The 18105-nt window shown below is 39.4% G+C and overlaps 1 protein-coding gene across 4 annotated transcripts in view; it reads left to right on the top strand.

Moving 5' to 3' along the window:
• The window catches only part of CERS6 (ceramide synthase 6), a 322884-nt gene that overhangs the window by 195307 nt on the left and 109472 nt on the right, over nt 1-18105 (top strand). The gene's annotated exons all lie outside the window — the stretch shown is intronic.

The raw sequence follows: 18105 nt of genomic DNA, 5'->3' as shown, positions 1-18105 counted from the left end.
AGCTGTGGTGACTGATACCCAGGGTCTCACTGCTAGGAGCTGACTGAAGGATGCGCCAGGAAGTCTAAGGGATTCCATTACTACAGTGTGTGAACAGTGTATGCAGGTGCATCAAACTAATTCTCAGGTCCCCAAACTGAAAGATCAGGTATTCTCCACTCTCCTTTATAGTACATAGTATCCTCGTGATACCATGAAATGGCAGAGTGGAGAGTAACCATTCTCATTACACTTTCCCTTCTTGTCTTTAATACAGTCGGGCCCATCTTGCTCAAGGTAAATTGGTAATATTCTAGCAGTTGTTTCTATGGTGACTTGGGCACTAGTGGGACATTTAGTAACCACAGTATAAGTAAACATAGTCTGTTTTCCCAGGCAATAGCACTTTTGTGAGTTGCCATCTTCTCCTTTGGATGTGTTCCTCTCCGTAGCAGATCCTTGATTAGGGAGTTAAAAGTAAATATAAAATATCCTAACAGAGATTCTTAACAGGGTGCATGGTATTCAGCATAAGCAAAAAAATTATATTTGGCACCAGCTATTCCAATACAAATGGAAGTAATAACTAGACTGCAATGCTCTGTGTGTGTGTGCGTGCAGCTGAGCGTCGTTGGTATATGAAGTGTGCACATGGGCGTGCACCTGTGTGTGCATGCATCATTGGTATATGAAGTATGAATCAAGAAATAGCTCTTCTCACTTTGTTCTTAATCATGGCTCCTATCACCCTCACCTCAGCTTTTTTCTTAAACTAATGGTTGAAGCTGTGAAGAAATTGAGAAAAAGTGGTGCTTTGCTAATTTTCTTGATTTCATGTGAATTATGAAAAAAGGGCCATGTAAAAATGAAATTACTAAATGCTATGGATGCAATTTGATTTGGGACCTGTTGACCTAATTTACAAGGTCCAAGGCTGGGAAATGAGTTCCCACTAGCCTTCCTTATTAACCAGTCTTTTAACCTCTGACAGTGGACTCCTCTACTTGATTTCTGTGTAATGCAAGAAGTACTGATAAGCACAGAGTGTGGTCAACAGAGATTGGCAAAATTATGATTGCCAGCTACTACCACAAAGAAAAAGAGTGCTACAGATTCCTTACATAACTTCTGTAGCCCCATAGATGAGAGTGTAGGAATTAAAAACAGAGTTTAGATTTTGATTCTAGTTGATTATTGTGATCATCTTTTATCAACATGTGACACATTAATTAGTCATTCAATCAATAGATGCTTGTATTAATAGTATGAAGTCTGGCTTTCTAAAAAATAGGTGTCATGTAGTAATATTGTGCAAAAGTTGTACCTAATGGCTCTTTTTAGGTATCAGTTTGGAAATGCTATTCTTTTCCTTTTATAAGTTCCTCCTGACATACATTTGAATTAAAAAAATCACACAGTACAACATTGAAGGTTTTATCCTCAGGTGTTGAACGTGGCGATTCTAGGCCAAGAAATTGATAGAAGTACAGAATGGACTCCTTCTGAATGATAGAGAAATTGTGAGAAAAAGTACTAATTTGTGATTCCATTAATTTTAAATCTATTTTGCTTGCTAAGAAAAAGTATTTTATTTAGTAGCTAACTCCAGTGATTGTATTCATAATCGACTGCTGCTGGTTCAAACATTTAAGCACAGATAAAATAGACTTTAGATTGGTAATAGCTTCTCATGTTGTTATTTCTTTTTCTTATTTTTTTAAAATTTATTTTTATTGATTTATTTTTGGCTGTGTTGGGTCTTTGTTCCTGCACGCAGGTTCCTCTGGTTACAGCGAGCAGGGGCTACTCTCCGTTGTGGTGCGCGGGCTTCTCGTTGCGATGGCTTCTCTTGTTGCGGATTTTAAGACTTTTTTGTTATTTGTGCTACAGTGTATTTAGGGTGTGCTTGCTGTTTTTCACTTTGTGTTCCTATAACATTTGTTTCAAAGAAGTGATATTCTATTCGATTATTTCATCCTGTTAAAATATAGGACACCCTATATTAATTACCAAGTTCAAAGAAAAAATGTTCCAGGAGTGGTTCTCAAACTTGAACATGTCTCAGAATCACCAGGAGGGCTTGTTAAACCACAGATGGCTAGGCTTAACCCAGAGCTTCTGATTCAGTAGGTTTGGATGAGGCCTGAGGATTTGCATTTCCAAGTACCCGAATGGTGATGATGGCAATGCTGGTCCAGAGACCTCACTTTGAGAACTGCTGTGTTATAGTGTGGTACCCAGAAAAAGCTAAATACTCACTTACCAGGTGTATTAGTTTTCTATTGCTGCTGTAACAGATTACCACAAACTCAGTGGCTTAAAACGACACAAAGTTAATCTCTTACAGTCCTGTGGTTGGAAGTCCAAAATCAGTTTCACTGGGCAAAAGTCAGGGTACATGCAGAGCTGGTTCTTTTGGGAAGCTCTAGGGGAGAATTTGTTGACTTGCCTTTTCAGCTCCCATTGGCTGCCTGTATTCCTTGGCTTGTGACCCCTTCCTCTTCTTCAAAGCTTATCACTCCAGTCTCTGCTTCTGTCATCATATTGCCTCCTCCTTTTCTGTAGTCAAATCTCCCTCTATCTTCCTCTTATAAGGATATTTGTGATTATAGTCAGGAGCCATCCAGATAAACCAGGGTAATTTCCCCATCTCAAGATCCTTATCTTAATCATATCTGTAAGTTGGTTTTGCCATATAAGGTACAAAGTTCAGGAATTAGGACTTGTATATCTTTGGAGGCCATTATGCAGCCTATCTCGCTGTGAAAATCTTCTACTTTTCTCTCCTGATCTCTTGGAAGGCAGTCACTAATCTATTCAGAAAGAAATGTCATTTGGCACATTTAAATTTGGAGTCATTTTGCATTCATTGCTTCTTATATGAAAGTGAAGATGATTTGCAGGTGGTAACACATCTGCCTCTGCAATAAATGTTCATGTTATTCTACTATCTTAAAAAGTCATGAAGAGAGAATTTAATTAAATTTTATAACACAATTTTGATTTTTATTAAGAACTGAGATAGCACAAAATCTCAAGTGTCTCTGTGGAAGAGACACTTATCCTTATCCTTAAAGAGTTGACAGGCTAATGGAAAATATGACCTGCTCACAAGTATATGACATCAGGTAGCACATGAGAATTTTTGACAAGGTGTTCAGGGAAGACTGCACTAGGGTGTGGTGTTGAGGATGAAATATGGAGACTTCCGCTGATGATGGTGATGAGCAAAGGAAGTGGAGGGAAGAACAGTGTTGGGGAAGAATAGAAAGTGGTAAGGCTGTAACTTGAGGAGCGGGGAGTGTGTCTGGGCGCAAAAGAGAAGGGGGCACAGCAAGCATGATGATGCTGGGAGGCAAATGGGACAGACAGTGAAAGGCTGTGTTTGCCAGGTCAAGAATTGAGCTTCTGTTTAGTTAGGAAAGAAAGAATAAGGAGGTGACAGACAGTTGAACTAGAGAAAGGCCACCTGGCTGCAGTGTGAGGAATGAATTAGAAGTGCAAAAACTGGAGGCAGGGGGACCTGTGTTGGCCACTGTAACAGTCACGACAGCCATTGTCCCTGTCATTGGCCCCTATGTTGGAGAAATGGGCTCTGGTGTCTCAGCTGTAGATTTTTGTGTCAGGTACTCCCCCCAGAATTATCAGTTTCAGACAGGTAAAGCATTTCCTGCTTGTTATAAAGGCTTATCCAGTACTGAAGAGGTAGTGTTGACTTTTTAAAAGGAGAAAAGAGGAGACAGAATCTTCTCAGTTGCATTTAAAAGTTGCTTCTAAAAGGGGTCGGGGCGGGGGAGCGGGAAACAAGTGAATGTTTAAAAAAGATTTCTCCTGTTTCTTTTCCAGAAGAATGGCTGCTACTAACCTGCCTCCCCCCCAAATGTAGCTATTTCTGTTGTGATTTGTTTTCACAGGGGTAGAAAACACTTTTTTTCTCTTCCATTTAGGGTCTCTAACTTAGCAGGAAGAGAAAAAAACCAAGGGATATCCACATTTCAGTGAAAATAGTGAATCCTTTTATTTTAAGAGACAAAAACTTCTCTTTATTTTTTTAAAGTTATACTTAGTCCATAATACAAATAATTTAAAAATATACTTTTAGTTCTGTGATATTTAGGGGAGAGAAGGCAGCTGACTTTGAAGGAATGAGAAAGAAGGGTATTCAGCCCTGGCAGGCACATGCTTCTTCAGTCTCCTGCCATGTGCTGTTCTGTGCTAAGCCCTGTGTTGTGGTATTTAATTGATCTTCTCCCTGACCTTCTGATGTGTGTGTTATTACCCCCATTTAAAAGAGAAAAGAAACAGTTTCAAAATGGCTAAGTAACTTGAAGTGGCAGAGCTGGCGTTCAGCCCCAGGTCCTGGGATTCTTTGCCCACATTCATCACTGCTAAATGGCCTCTCAGTAAAAATACTCCGTTTCCATGTTCAGTCAGATCCTTAAAAGCAACCTTATTCACTGACATTACATTATGTCTTCCTGTGGATACTTTATAGCAGGAAAGATGGGAGAGAAATGATAAAATGCAAGAATATTTTTAGTTTTAAAAGTATTTAAGTTCTACTAAAATTTATATGAGCATAAGGTTTCCAGAAGTCCTATTTTTATATAGCTTTTAACTTACTGTGCTAGAAAGTAGAACATTTCATTTTGTAATGGGAAAGATCGGCTTTTGCCCCCTGCTAACAACTCTGTTTGTTTGCCAGTGGTTGACATCAATGGTATCACCCCTTCTTGACCTAGTTGCCTCCTACAGATTACGTTAAGCCTTGCTCAAGCTTCGCCCATCTTCCCTTCCCTTCCCCTTCCCCTTCCTCTCCCTCTCCTCCCTCTGGGCTGTCTGTCCTAAGTCCCTACCTCCCCTGCCCCATAACACCCTGCACCTCCAAAGTGGACTCGGAAGAGCTTGATTGCTGTACTTGTCACATGGCTACCAATGTCCTTTCCCAGCCTTACTGAAAGCACCAAAGGTCAGTTTCTGAAAATACAGTCTCAATAAATAGTTGTTGAACCAGATCTGCTATTTGTCTGTGAGGTCAATGAGATTAAACTGATGGCTATGTTAAGTAAGGTTATTGAGAAATGAGACATTTCAAAAATAGAGAAGGGAAAAAAGAAATAGGACTGTGAACATTCTTTAACTTTTAAAAAAGGAGCTGCTGTTCTCCATACTAATATTTTATCTGTAGTTGCTTACTTGCTCCAGGTTTAATTCAGACATTAGGGGAATAGATGGTAAAAGCCAAAGAAGGGCCTCCCTGGTGGCCCAGTGGTGGCGAGTCCGCCTGCCGATGCAGGGGACACGGGTTCGTGACCCGGTCCGGGAGGATCCCACATGCCGCAGAGCGGCTGGGCCCGTGAGCCATGGCTGCTGAGCCTGCGTGTCTGGAGCCTGTGCTCCGCAACGGGAGAGGCCACAGCAGTGAGAGGCCTGCGTACCACAAAAAAAAAAAAAAAAAAAAAGAAGCCAAAGAAATGTCTGTCCATTTGGGTAGGATACAGTATATCGCGATTTTCCATTTTCTTTCCTGCAGGCATTGGAGTTGGTGCGAGCAGGGGAGGGGCAGGAGCCACAAATGCCAAGGAGTGTGGTAGTCCCAGGAGGGAGCCAGGGGGAAGAGTGCCCTCCGCCCTGTCGTCGCGTCTGTCCATTCACCACCAAATCATTAACAGAGTTTATTACTTGATTCCTACAGCCTTCCCTCCTGCTCTGAGCAGTGAGAGTGGCTCATCAGTTTCTTTGTACGTCTTTGGCCCTCCAAACAAATATCAATGCCGTCTTTAAATGAAATAGCCTGACTCCTGAAGCACTTAAATCACCACCAAATTAATTCACAGAGAGTTGCTGGGGCGATTTAAAGTACCTTTTTCGCTTTATCTATTTATGACATTCCAGAAGCAGTATCTGGTTGCTTTTCTCTACTTTACTCGACTTCCACAGTTTGTGGATTCTACTTACTAGGTCTATGCCGTTGGCCACTACATGGGCATTAATGTGGGCCTTCAGTTATTTTGTCAGTCTTTTTCACAGGATTTCCGTACAGTTGTGAATATGCATTTTTATTCTTCCTGCTACCGAATAAAACCATCTTTGCGAAAGCACCAACAATTACTCATTTCCACATATCTCATTTTTAATCAGTATCATCTTCTTGAACAACACAGGTAAAAATGGTCCTTCTGCTTTTAGGACTGTGGCAATCCTGTGGACTGGGCAGAGTGGGAGTGGGCAGGAGTAGCTTGAGGAGATTGGGTGGGAAGAGAAAGGGAAATGGGGATACTGGGGAGAAAAAGTTTCTATTTGTAAAGGAATGAAGGGGTCTTCTTGGGAAGCAAATGCTTAATCTGTGCTGTAATTTTTCTTAAATGATCATCATTAGACTTGGTAACTAATTTATATATAGCAGCACTGAGATGACTAAAGAGAAGTGGACTTGTGATGTTTTACAGTGACGCCTGTCACAGGGATGCAGTTTTGTATGGCAGTCCCAGCTCTATTTTTACCTAGGTTTTCATGTCATATTAAGGCAGCACTTTCTCTTCCTCCTCTTAAGGATAATGTGTTAGGGCCAAACGACGTTTCTTTTCCAAAGTGATCATTTATGCTCACGTTAACTATAGTCTCCATAGCCTTTGGAACAATGATAAATTAGTTCTGTGAATTAAAGAGAAGAAGGAGGAAGCAAATCACTTAATTAGGATTTTTAAAGTGACTTCGATTTGAGGCAGGTCTAACACATCTAAGCCCTGGTCCTGTTTCCAAATATGGGTCTTTTGAAAGAATGGTTGCTACCCCAGTTATCAGGCACAAGGCCCTGCTACTATAGCGACTGATAATTTATTAGCTGGTAAATCAGTTCTGTGCAGTATATTGTTGTTTACAAATCCCCTTTTCCTACGTTATCTCACTTTGTTTTTCTGCAGCTTCATGATAATCCTCATGTCATCCGCCATTGGCCATCGCGTGAGACCTGTTAAAAAATGGTTGTTAAGCGACTGTAAATTGTGATTGCATTTGCTGACAGCCAGGAATGATGCTAATCAAATAAGAGAACTCGGTTCATAGAAACTAGTCATTAGGGTTGCCGGTGGATCTGTGGCCAGAAGCTTCATTAATTTGAAAAATTTCACTCTTGGAGTCCAGCTGACCTCTGAATTTTTGCCTCTGCTCGCATTGATAATCAAAATGTTACCTCTAAAAACGGACTACCAGCTAATGAAAGGAGCAAATTTATGAATAACTAGTTAATATCAAGGACTAAATGTTAATTTAGTTACTAATTTATTGCTTGAGCATACGGATTAAGTCACGTGGTCGTTATCTCAGCTCTGATCCTCTGCTTTCAAAGGAAACTCAAGCACGTTCAGTAAACCGCATAATACGTTAATGGTCTGTAAGTTCTGAGTCCTTACCTGCTAAGTAAACAGGGTGGGGTGTTAAAAAAAGGAAAAAAAAATAATGAATTGCTATTTGTTTTTTAAACCATCCTTATATTAGTTGTAATTCAAGTTTAGTCAGACATTTACAAATAGGTAAAATAATGTGAGGCTACCAATAAGTGAATAAATAAATAAAATAACTAAAAACCAATTTATTGTTACATAAGCAATGACAAAAATATCCTGGGAGCTCTGGCTCTTCCCTCATCCCCTCACGTTAAGCACTTAGGGAGCCAACTGAGACTGTCTTGAGGGAATCATACTCTTCCTCTTGATCTGTCTCACCAACACACAGACACACACTGTTTCACATTCATTCAGTTTCATTCCTTGTAAGAGTAAATGAAAAATCATGTCGGAAAGATAACTTGGATCCCTGTTTTAATTCTGTGACCAGTGGACTGTATTCTCTTTTTCCATTTGATATTGACAATATCCATAGACATCTGTGTCCAACCCTCAGCCTTTATATGTGTAGTGTATTTAGATACATGGAGTGGATAACATGAGCACGAAGTCTGGCTTCTTTAAAGGTAAACTAGGCAGTAGCGTAATCAGGTCATTGAAAGTAAGGTAAATATGAAAGAACTTTTTTTCCTTCCAATTCTATTGAGATGTAAGTGACATACAGCACCCTATAAGTTTAAGGCATACTACATAATGATTTCACTTACATACATCATGAAATGATCACTACAGTAAGCTCTGAACATCCACCATCTCATATAGATACAAAATACAGGAAGAAGAAAATATTTTCTTCCTTGTGATGAGAACTCTTAGAGTTTACTCTCTTAACAGCATTCATATAAAGCATACTGCAGTATTAATTATATTAATCATGTTGTACATCACATCCCTAGTACTTACTGACCTTATAACTGGAAGTTTGTACCTTTTGACCATCTTCATCCAATTTCCCCTCCCCCTGCCTCCTACCTCTGGTAACCATAGATCTGATCTCTTTTTCTGTGAGTTTCTTTCTTTATTTGTTTAATTGGCTTACAACAAACACTGTGTTCTTGGTACACAACATAGTGACTCAATGTTTCTGTACATTACAAAATGGTCACCATTATAAGTCTAGTTACCATCTGTCACCATACAAAGGTATTACATTATTATTGACTATATTCCCCACATTGTACATTTCATCCCTGTGACTCATTTATTTTGTAACTGCAAGTTTGTACCTCTTTATTTTCCTCACCTATTTCACTGATTCTCCCATCCCCCTCCCCTCTGGCAACCACCTGTTTGTTCTCTGTATCTATGACTTTGTTTCTATAAAGAACCTATCAACAAAACAAAAAGGCTGCCTACTAAATGGCAGAAGAGATTTGCAAATGATGTATCTGATAAGAGGTTAATATCCAAAATATACAAAAAATCCATACAAACTCAACATCAAAAAAAAAAGACCAATTAAAAAATGGGCAGAGGACCTACATAGACATTTTTCCAAGGAAGACATACAGATGGCAGACACATGAAAAGATGCTCAACATCACTAATCACCAGGGAAATGCAAATCAAAACCACAGTGACGGCTTCCCTGGTGGCGCAGTGGTTGACAGCCCGCCTGCCGATGCAGGGGACACGGGTTCGTGCCCCGGTCTGGGAGGATCCCACATGCCGCGGAGCGGCTGGGCCCGTGAGCCATGGCCGCTGAGCCTGCGCGTCTGGAGCCTGTGCTCCGCAATGGGAGAGGCCACAACAGTGAGAGGCCCGCTTAAAAAAAAAACCAAAAAACCCACAATGAGATATCACCTCACACCTGTCAAAGTGGCTCTCATCAAAACAACAAATAACAAGTGTTGGCAAGGATGTGGAGACAGGGGAACCCTTGTACACTGTTGGTGGGAGTATACATAGGTGGAGCCACTGTGGAAAGCAGTATGGAGGTTCCTCAAAAAACTAAAGCTATAACTACCTTACCATACAATCCAGCAATTCCACTTCTGCATATTTTCCCAAAGAGAACTAAAACACTAATTTGAAAAGATACATGCACACCTATGTCCATATGTTCACTGCAGCATTCTTCACAATAGCCAAGATATAGAAGCAGCCTAAGTGCCCATCGATAGATGAATGGATCAAGAAGATGTGGTGCACACGTGCGCGCACACACCCACCCACACACACCCGGAGAATATTACTCAGCCATAAAAAAGAATGAAGTCTTTCCATTTTCAACAACACGTATGGCCCTAGAGGGAACTATGCTAAAGGAAACAAGTCAGACGGAGAGAGACAAATACCATATGATTTCACTTATATGTGGAATCTAAAATAAAACAAGTGAAAGAACGTTTTTAAAGAAAATCATTTAAAGGTTTGCAAGTCTCTTGGGAGAACAATGGAATATACTAAATATTCTGTTTGTAAATGACTGTTTTCCTAATGAAACCCTGAAGGGGAGAGATGTAAATGCCAGGCTGCACCCCAGCAGTCTCACCGCAGCCATTTCCAATGGCTGCTCCACCTTTATTGATGGGGGACCTTTTTCAACTGGATGGATGTGATACGGTTAATGGCCATCTAGATCGCATCAGGGGGCTAGTTATGAAACAAGGATGTTCATATGCAGATGGAATTTTTTCCCTGCAATACAAAGAAGGATTACAGTTCTCCTTTGAAAGAGAAGACTGAAAAACCTTGTCCTAAAATTGCATGGCCTGAGGACCTTTCGTGGTGTGCTACACTAGTTTAATTATCTTAAATATGTGTGAGTTATTGTTTTCAATGATCTGTTACATGTTTAAATCTTCATCACTGTTATTTGGTTCCCCTAGTTTTTATTACTAATCCGGGACATCTCTTCTGCGGACTACTACAACAGAGAAGTGCTGTCACAGCCAGCAGAGCTAACAACTGTGACAGTAAAATTCTGCCGGAACCAATAAACGCCTTGGAACTTACAAATCCCTGTCTTAGCAATAGGCCTCGGGACCTGGAAAATATTTCTCTTTAATAAATAGTTAGAAAGTCATCTGCTTGGAAAGGGTTGTCAGATGGCCCTTTTGGCACTGTGTTAATGTTGGAAAGAAAAGTCACTGGGAAGAGATGATTCTCATTATTAGCCATTATGTAATGTATCTCTCTCCACATATCTTCCTATGAATTTTAAAGTTGTAAACCTTTGGTTTTAAATTACTAAGCACTTACACTCGTAAACTCAGATTCTTCATGCATCTTGGGAATCAAAAACGCTGAAGCCTAGGGAAAGAAATTACAAGTTGATATAATAATATCGTATGAAATATCATATAAAATGATTTAATTGAATTTTGTTCTTAGTCACTGGAATAAGGTGTTGCCAGAGTCACGGTTATAGGTGTTGTTTGTCTTGAAGGTCTGTGACTTTACTACACATTTTAAAAATGTATGCTGTAGGGCTTTCCTGGTGGCACAGTGGTTGAGAGTCCGCCTGCCGATGCAGGGGACACGGGTTCGTGCCCCGGTCCGGGAAGATCCCACATGCCGCGGAGCGGCTGGGCCCGTGAGCCGTGGCAGCTGAGCCTACGCGTCCGGAGCCTGTGCTCCGCAACAGGAGAGGCCACAACAGTGAGAGGCCCGCGTACCGCAAAAAAAAAAAAAAAAAAAAAAAAATGTATGCTGTAACTCAGAAGGCAAGACATATAGAAGCATATGGATGAATCATGGTGGCCACCCCAGTGCAAAACCAGCTCTGAGTATGCTCTGGCCATCAGTGAGTGGTGGAATTTCATGTGAAAGTCGAATATTTTATGTCATGACATTTCAGTCCTGTTACTTGAAGATAAGTAATGATCCCAATGCTTAGCTCATGCTTTTATAGGACACACTTAATTTTATAAAGCACAGAGAATTATTCTTATTGATCATCTCAAGAACTCTGTGGTAGGTGAAGCATCTGAGGGCCAGGGAGATTAATATGACCAAGGTCCCTTCTTCAAACATCTAGGCATAACCAGGGTTTTAACCTAAGCCTGCCTGTCCTAAGTTGGGTGTTACATGCTGCTAGACCACAACCATGTACATACGTATCCTTAATCATAAGGGCAGTGTGCATTTTGGCCTCCAAGAGAAAAGCACCAACTTGCTTGTGGGCTTCATGTTGAGTGTTAGTCTTCTCGAGGTTGGTAGAGCTTTCCTCCTAAATAGATTCCCGAGGGCTAGAAAGAGAGCTTTGATGGTGGAGCCTCTTATTCCAAAGCAGTCATTGACCCAAAGGTGTTGATAGCACTCATCCTGAATTGACTTGTGAGCAAAGCGAGAAATATGTATAATAAATGCACATTCGGGAGTTGCCAACAAAGAATATTCTCAGGAGTTTGGGATTCTGGATAGTGTGTCCTGTTTACAGAGGATGAGTTTGCATGATAGATCCTGAACTCCTCTGGCTTTGGGTTTTTCCTTCTTTTAAAGCAGCTGAAAGACCTAGACCTATGGTTATTTATACATTAAAAAAAAAAAAAAAGCCTGTCTCAACCTGGATAAACATTAAGTTTTCAGAATTGATAAAATATAGAATCAAAAGAAAAGTCAAGAGTACATAAAGTCAAAGTTCAGAAAATAAGACTGAAGGAACAAAATTCCAAGATAAACTTCTAGATTTCCAAGAGTTTCTTCTGACCACACAGTGCCAACTGGTTCACCTGTCACCTGTTTTACTTGCTGCTGGACAGGTAACAGTACTTATTTGTACATACTTGTATGGCTTATCATAGTATTGTGAACTTTTAGAAAAATCTGTATACTATTTATATTTCATAGGTTAAGATGACTGAAGGAGAATTTGGAATTATTCTCATTATACCACTTTCACTACGTCTCAGTTTATGCTTCATCCTTAAGGCAATTGAGTGTACTTTCCAAATGGAAATGTCAGGGCATTGGCAGAGGCGTGGGCAGGTTGCTAATTTCCCTAGAATGGCTATTCTGAACTTCACCATGGTGGGCAAGCTGTATCATAAACCAATGTTCATGTTTAGTGGAGAAGGAATTTTTGATGAGTAAATACTTTCTCATTTTATCACTTCAGTAACCCATGTGAAAGTCCCAAAAGGGTATGGCTTGTCTGATGTGTTCAAAAAGAGCAAATTGCTGTATGTGAAATAGAGGACAAAGGGGAAAAACAATTGGAGAAGAGGAGGATTGCCTTCTGAATGCTTTCCTGAACATTTAACAGGGCTGACTGGAGAAAAATAATTAAACAATTTAAGAGTCATCTTGCCGCTCTTTTCTGCACCCTTATTTCTTTCTTTTCCTCAGTATTGGCTCCATACCTAGCCTCCTGGGGACACTGAACATGTTTCCAACCAAAAACAGGACACATGAATTAACAGCACGAAAAAATTTATGCTTTTTCTAAGAGTAACAGGCTTTCTGGGAAATACAGCTTGTATATTAGTGTTTTGGAATTTTGAAGACATCTTGATGGTTTCTAAAATATTAGTGCAGAATTTTTGATGACCAAAAATGCAAGTAGGCACCCATTGCTTCTGCAAGTACATACCCATTTCTTCACTAAATCTTCTATTAATACTTAAAAAAAATTCCTGGAAGGCCTTGCTTTCAACTGTCATTAAGGAAGCCTCTGACACCAGAGTGTCGGTGGCTGATTATAGTTTGTATTACTCTTCCTAGGACAATTGGCTTTTCCTCTCTTTCTTTCTTTTTTTTTTTTTTTTATAACTAAATGGATGATATTATCCTTAAGGAATGGATCCTTAATAGTGGGGTTTTCTGACTTGGTTAGTGAGTACATGGGAAATACTGTGCATATTGCCGGGACCGTTCTTTCAAGAGTAAGCTGTGTGGGGTACGTCTCAGGCAGTGACTCATCCAATGGCTGATATCTTTGGGACAACCATCTGTCTGATGAGGTGTTCAAGGTTTGGCAAAAAAAAAAAAAAAATTCCGAGCTGCCATAGCTATTTCCCCCACTAGGAGTTCCTCATACGCTGCAAAAGACCATGATATAAATTATCACAATAAAAAGCACCTTCATGGTTTGTGTCCTATCTTTTTTTAAATATAGGAAGAATTTTGAAACAATTGGTAGTTATTATGTTGGAGAACTAACTAGAAAATGTGTGTGAAACTTGACTTTGTTGTAGATTAGATTATGGGTTGTTTTTAATTGAAATGTAGTTGACATACAATATTATGTTAGTTTCAGGTGTACTACGTAGTGCTTTGACATTTGCATACGTTATGAAATGATCACCCTGATACGTCTAGTAACCATCTGTACCCATACAAAGTCATTACAGTATTATCGGCCATATTCTTTGTGCTGTATATTATATGTGGTGGATGTTTTGTAACTTTGATCTGTGTAATGCGTGGTGTAATACAGTGCCACAGTTAAGAGAGTAGGCTTGAGCCAGTCTGCTGGACTGAATGGAGTCTTGGTTCTGCCATTTATTAGGTGGGTGACATGTTGCAAGTTACCTTCTCTGTGCCTGTTTCCTTACCTGTAAAATCAGATGATAATTGGACCTACCTAAGAGCCTTATTATAAGAATTAAATGAGCAATGCTTAGTCCATAGTTTATACTCAATATAAATAATACTAATAATACAAACAGAATATACACAACTCTGTGCAGCAAGTTATCTCTTTTAGGGTCCTAGAGGGGATCCCAGGGAAGTAGACTTGAGCTGTCCCATGTAGTAGAACCTTGAGGCCTCTACTGCCTTCATCTTAGTGTGTTGAAACATATTCATCATATTTTCTAAGAAATAACCTGACCTTGCTCCCGATTACTCCCTTACTCATGTCAGGTTGTAGGTGGTCCTCTCTGGCTTCTGCTCCGTGCTGGGCTCCTGACCCTCTGCAGAAGAGGGAACACTTTACTGGGGCAAAGGAGCCTGTACATGGCCAGCAAGGACCACAGTCCCCAGGACTGGGCATGCTTAATGCCCTATTAAAGGTTTAGGTGAGAGAAAATTCAAAGACGTGTATGTAAACAGCCAGTGTGGATTGTTTGCGAAAATTTATGTATGTATTCATTCATTTATTCCTTACAAAACCCTATGGGGCAGATAAAGAAACTGAGGTGCAGAAAAGTCAAGTAATTTGCCTAAGTTCTTATAGAAAGTTATGTGCTGGGACCGTCATTTGAACTCAGGCCGTCTGGTTCCAGAGCCTTTACACTGAACTGGCCCCCTTCAGAGATGCTTTTGTGAGTTACATTTGGTGCGTTGGGTGTCATTATAAGCAGAAGTTGTATGAAATCTGTCACTGTGGATATTATGAGCATATTATCAGGATATTCTGTGTCACTTGGTATCTTCCTCTTGAGGACTGCTGGGAGAAATCTCTCTCAGTTCTTAATAATGAGAATAGGTAAACTCCCTGAGCAAATTACTGGCTTTTATTTCCTGGACATTATAAACTTTACCTTTTTGAGTTGATCACTAGAAAGCTAATAATCATGTTTGTAGCTCACCTTTGATTTGTCATTATGGTTTTGTCACCCTTGCCTTCAATCTCTCACTATCTTTTCTTTTTATTTCATTTCACGTTTAAAAGTCATTTTTAACTTCAAATTATACATGCCGTATGGAAAACATTCATATGGTATAGAAGAGCATAAAAATGAAAAATCTCCTTCCCTCTACCCCACCAACTCCTACCCTTAGTTTTTTCAGTACTTCTTGTGTATATGGAAGATATTTTATGCATAAATAACATATGTGCATTATTTTAAATCACAGAATCAAGCTAATATATGTCGTCGATCACATTACTTTAAAATTTTTATTTTAACTAGAGAAACTATCATAAGATATGTAAATAAAAGAAAGGTTAATACTAACCCCCAACCACCATTTCCCATCTCTTCAAAGTATGCAGTGTTATCACTCCTCATGGTACCTAATGTTATTCTAATACTATCTTACTATATTGTCTGGTTTTTCTAAAAATTACCTGAGCTGTGAACTCGTTGCCTGGGTTGTGGCCTGTTCATCATAATGTCCCTGGTGACTGACACAATGATTAGCACAGAGTGAGCATTCAACATATAATTAAGACAATCACCCACATGAGAGAACATTTAGATGAAGAAATGAATGCCATTTTCTTTGTATAGAATATTCTAGAAAAGAGCCAACATGGAACTTGAGTCTTGCATTGTGACACAGAGTCCAGAAAACAGATTATTTTCTATTTTAATGGAGGGGAAAAGTCCATTATGGAATAAGAATGTGGAAGTGCTCTGCTTGAAGTGAGCATATGCTTTCTGTTGCCAGGACAACAGCGAGGGCATGGAGGTCCTTATCCCTGCACGTGGACAACTTGTGGACTAGAAATGAAATTCTGTACATATGTACATGGCTGGCTGGGAAATTCACTCAGCAAAACATTCAACACATCTATTGCACAGCCTTTATGTGTGAGGCACTGGGTTGGGTTCTGAGGGCACTGTAATGAGGTTATGATTTCTGCCCCTAAGACTTCTACAGATAAGAGAACCTAGAACCTCGCTTCCTCCCTTCCCCAAATAAAGGAGGTTTGAGAGACCCTCCTCTTTATGTTACCACTTGTTTGACCAGCTGTTATCTAATGAGTTTTCCCCTCTACTTTCTAGCAATCTTGCCTTTTTGTAAGGTCGCTGGTGATGTTTTCACCTATAACTAGTAATGCCTTGTCAAAGGCATTTCTTTTCTTTTTTTCTTCTGAGGGGTGTGATTGAAACAAATTTAAAAACGTTTATCTAAATGTTTTTAAACTACGTTCTAACCTCTGAAAGAAATATAAAACAAACATACGGTAAGAAAAGTTTTGTTCATAATACATCCTGACCCCTATCTGTGACTTTCTAAACACATTCATAGGAATTAAAAAGGAAGTCTTTGAATAGCATGTCTCCTCTGTGAGTAAAACAGTACCAATGCTATCATTATCTTTGGGTGTCCATTTTCTCTAAAGATTTCACATAGTCTGTCACTGTCACATTATCTTTTTCATTATTTCCTCTTTGCTTCAGTTTGGTTCTGAAGCCCTTTGAAAGAAAAATTCATCTCTGTCTTTTTTTTAATAGATAATTTTGTTGCATGGTGGAAAAATAAATTTGACCCTGAAGCAATTTCAAAATTGACCACCTCTGTCCTAGAGTATATGCTTTGATCCCTTGAAATTTGATGTTGATTCATAGAGGCATAATAATTAGAAATGTCTCCTGATTTTCATGTAACAGAACAAAGAATGGTGTGTTTAAATAAATCTGTAGGGGGTTCCTATCTGGAATGGAGGTAGGGGTCAAGGATCCTGTGTGGTCAGAACAATCTGGGTTGCTTGTTAGCATCAGCAGTTCTGGGGTGTCTGTGTCTTGAGAGGATGCAGGTATGACTCAAGAAAACAAGGGAAAAGGAGAAACTAAATTAAATTCAAGTATAGTTGTATCACAACAATGAACATGCTAGAAAAATGCTTATTTGAAATTTCCATCATTGATGTTCTTAATTATGGTTTTTAAATGAAATGAAGATTAAGAAATCATTTCAGTTAAGCATGTAAGATTACCTGCTAGACTATCAGCTGGAGAATTGTGAAGTCTATTAATTATAAATAATTTCCCAAGTACCAAATACATCATTTGTAGACAGGCTGTAATTTACAAGTTATGGGCAATGAGTGGAAAGGAGCACAGTGGTCCCCTATTTTCATCTCTGACAAAACCTTTCTCCACATTTAAGGTTTCAGGAAGACACTTGACAGTTCTTATCTTCTGCTTGTATTTCCAGTTATTCATTAGTAGTTCAGAGGGTTATTGTTTCTCTAGAGCGAATTTAATCCTGACATTTTCACTCCTCAGGTTTAGAATTAGATTTTGTCTTTCTTGCATGCATTAGGGCAGCAATGTAAAGTTACCAGGGATATTTAGCTAAGAATCACCAGCACCTTTGAAAACCAGAATCCCTGCAGAGAGCCAGATACAGAAAGCAACAAGATACAGAAGCATCAATACTGTGGGCTTCCCACTGGGATGCAGTACAAATGTCTGCATAGGACGCTACATGCAGCTGTGCTTCATGGAAAACGTTACATTGGTGGTACCTTTGGGCTTCTTTTTTTTCTATCTTTTTGTATTATATTGCTAAGGATCAATGGATGTAGTTTTTAGGTTATTTTTACCAAAAGATTTATGCAAATTGATTGACTTACAGTTTTATTGATGTTTCTTTTAGATAAGAATATTCTGTTCTCTAGTTACAAACAGTTGGCAACGCATCGGGACAGACCATTACAGTCACTAAATTCTCAGTTATAATTATTTTTGGCTGAGATCTTTGAGTCTCGGTGTACCATTCAATGCTCTGTTTTTAAAAATTATATACAAATTCTCATATTCCTATAAACCTGACTTTCGTTTTTTTTGTTTCTGTTTTTGCTAATTAAAATATACTTTTTCTTACCAACTTTAAAAAATCATTTTGGAGCAACATATTTTGCTATGTTTTATATTATACTAAATGATTCCTGGATTCCACACAACGGTTTCTTTTGGCCAGTACAGTTGTACAGTTAAATAGTAAATGAAATGGTGGGGAGGAGATGCTGTAAAAGGAGGAGCAGAGTTTGTGACAGGATGGCTACAAGGCAGCCGCTGAAAGGGGCAGCTGTAGAGCAAACACCCTGGAAAGAAAGCTAGACTCAGCCAGGCTCCCCTCGCCCAGGCTCCCACGC

This window comes from Tursiops truncatus, chromosome 7 (assembly GCF_011762595.2).
Source record: "Tursiops truncatus isolate mTurTru1 chromosome 7, mTurTru1.mat.Y, whole genome shotgun sequence".
Lineage (NCBI taxonomy): Eukaryota > Metazoa > Chordata > Mammalia > Artiodactyla > Delphinidae > Tursiops > Tursiops truncatus.
This window is presented reverse-complemented; position numbering and strand designations above follow the sequence as displayed.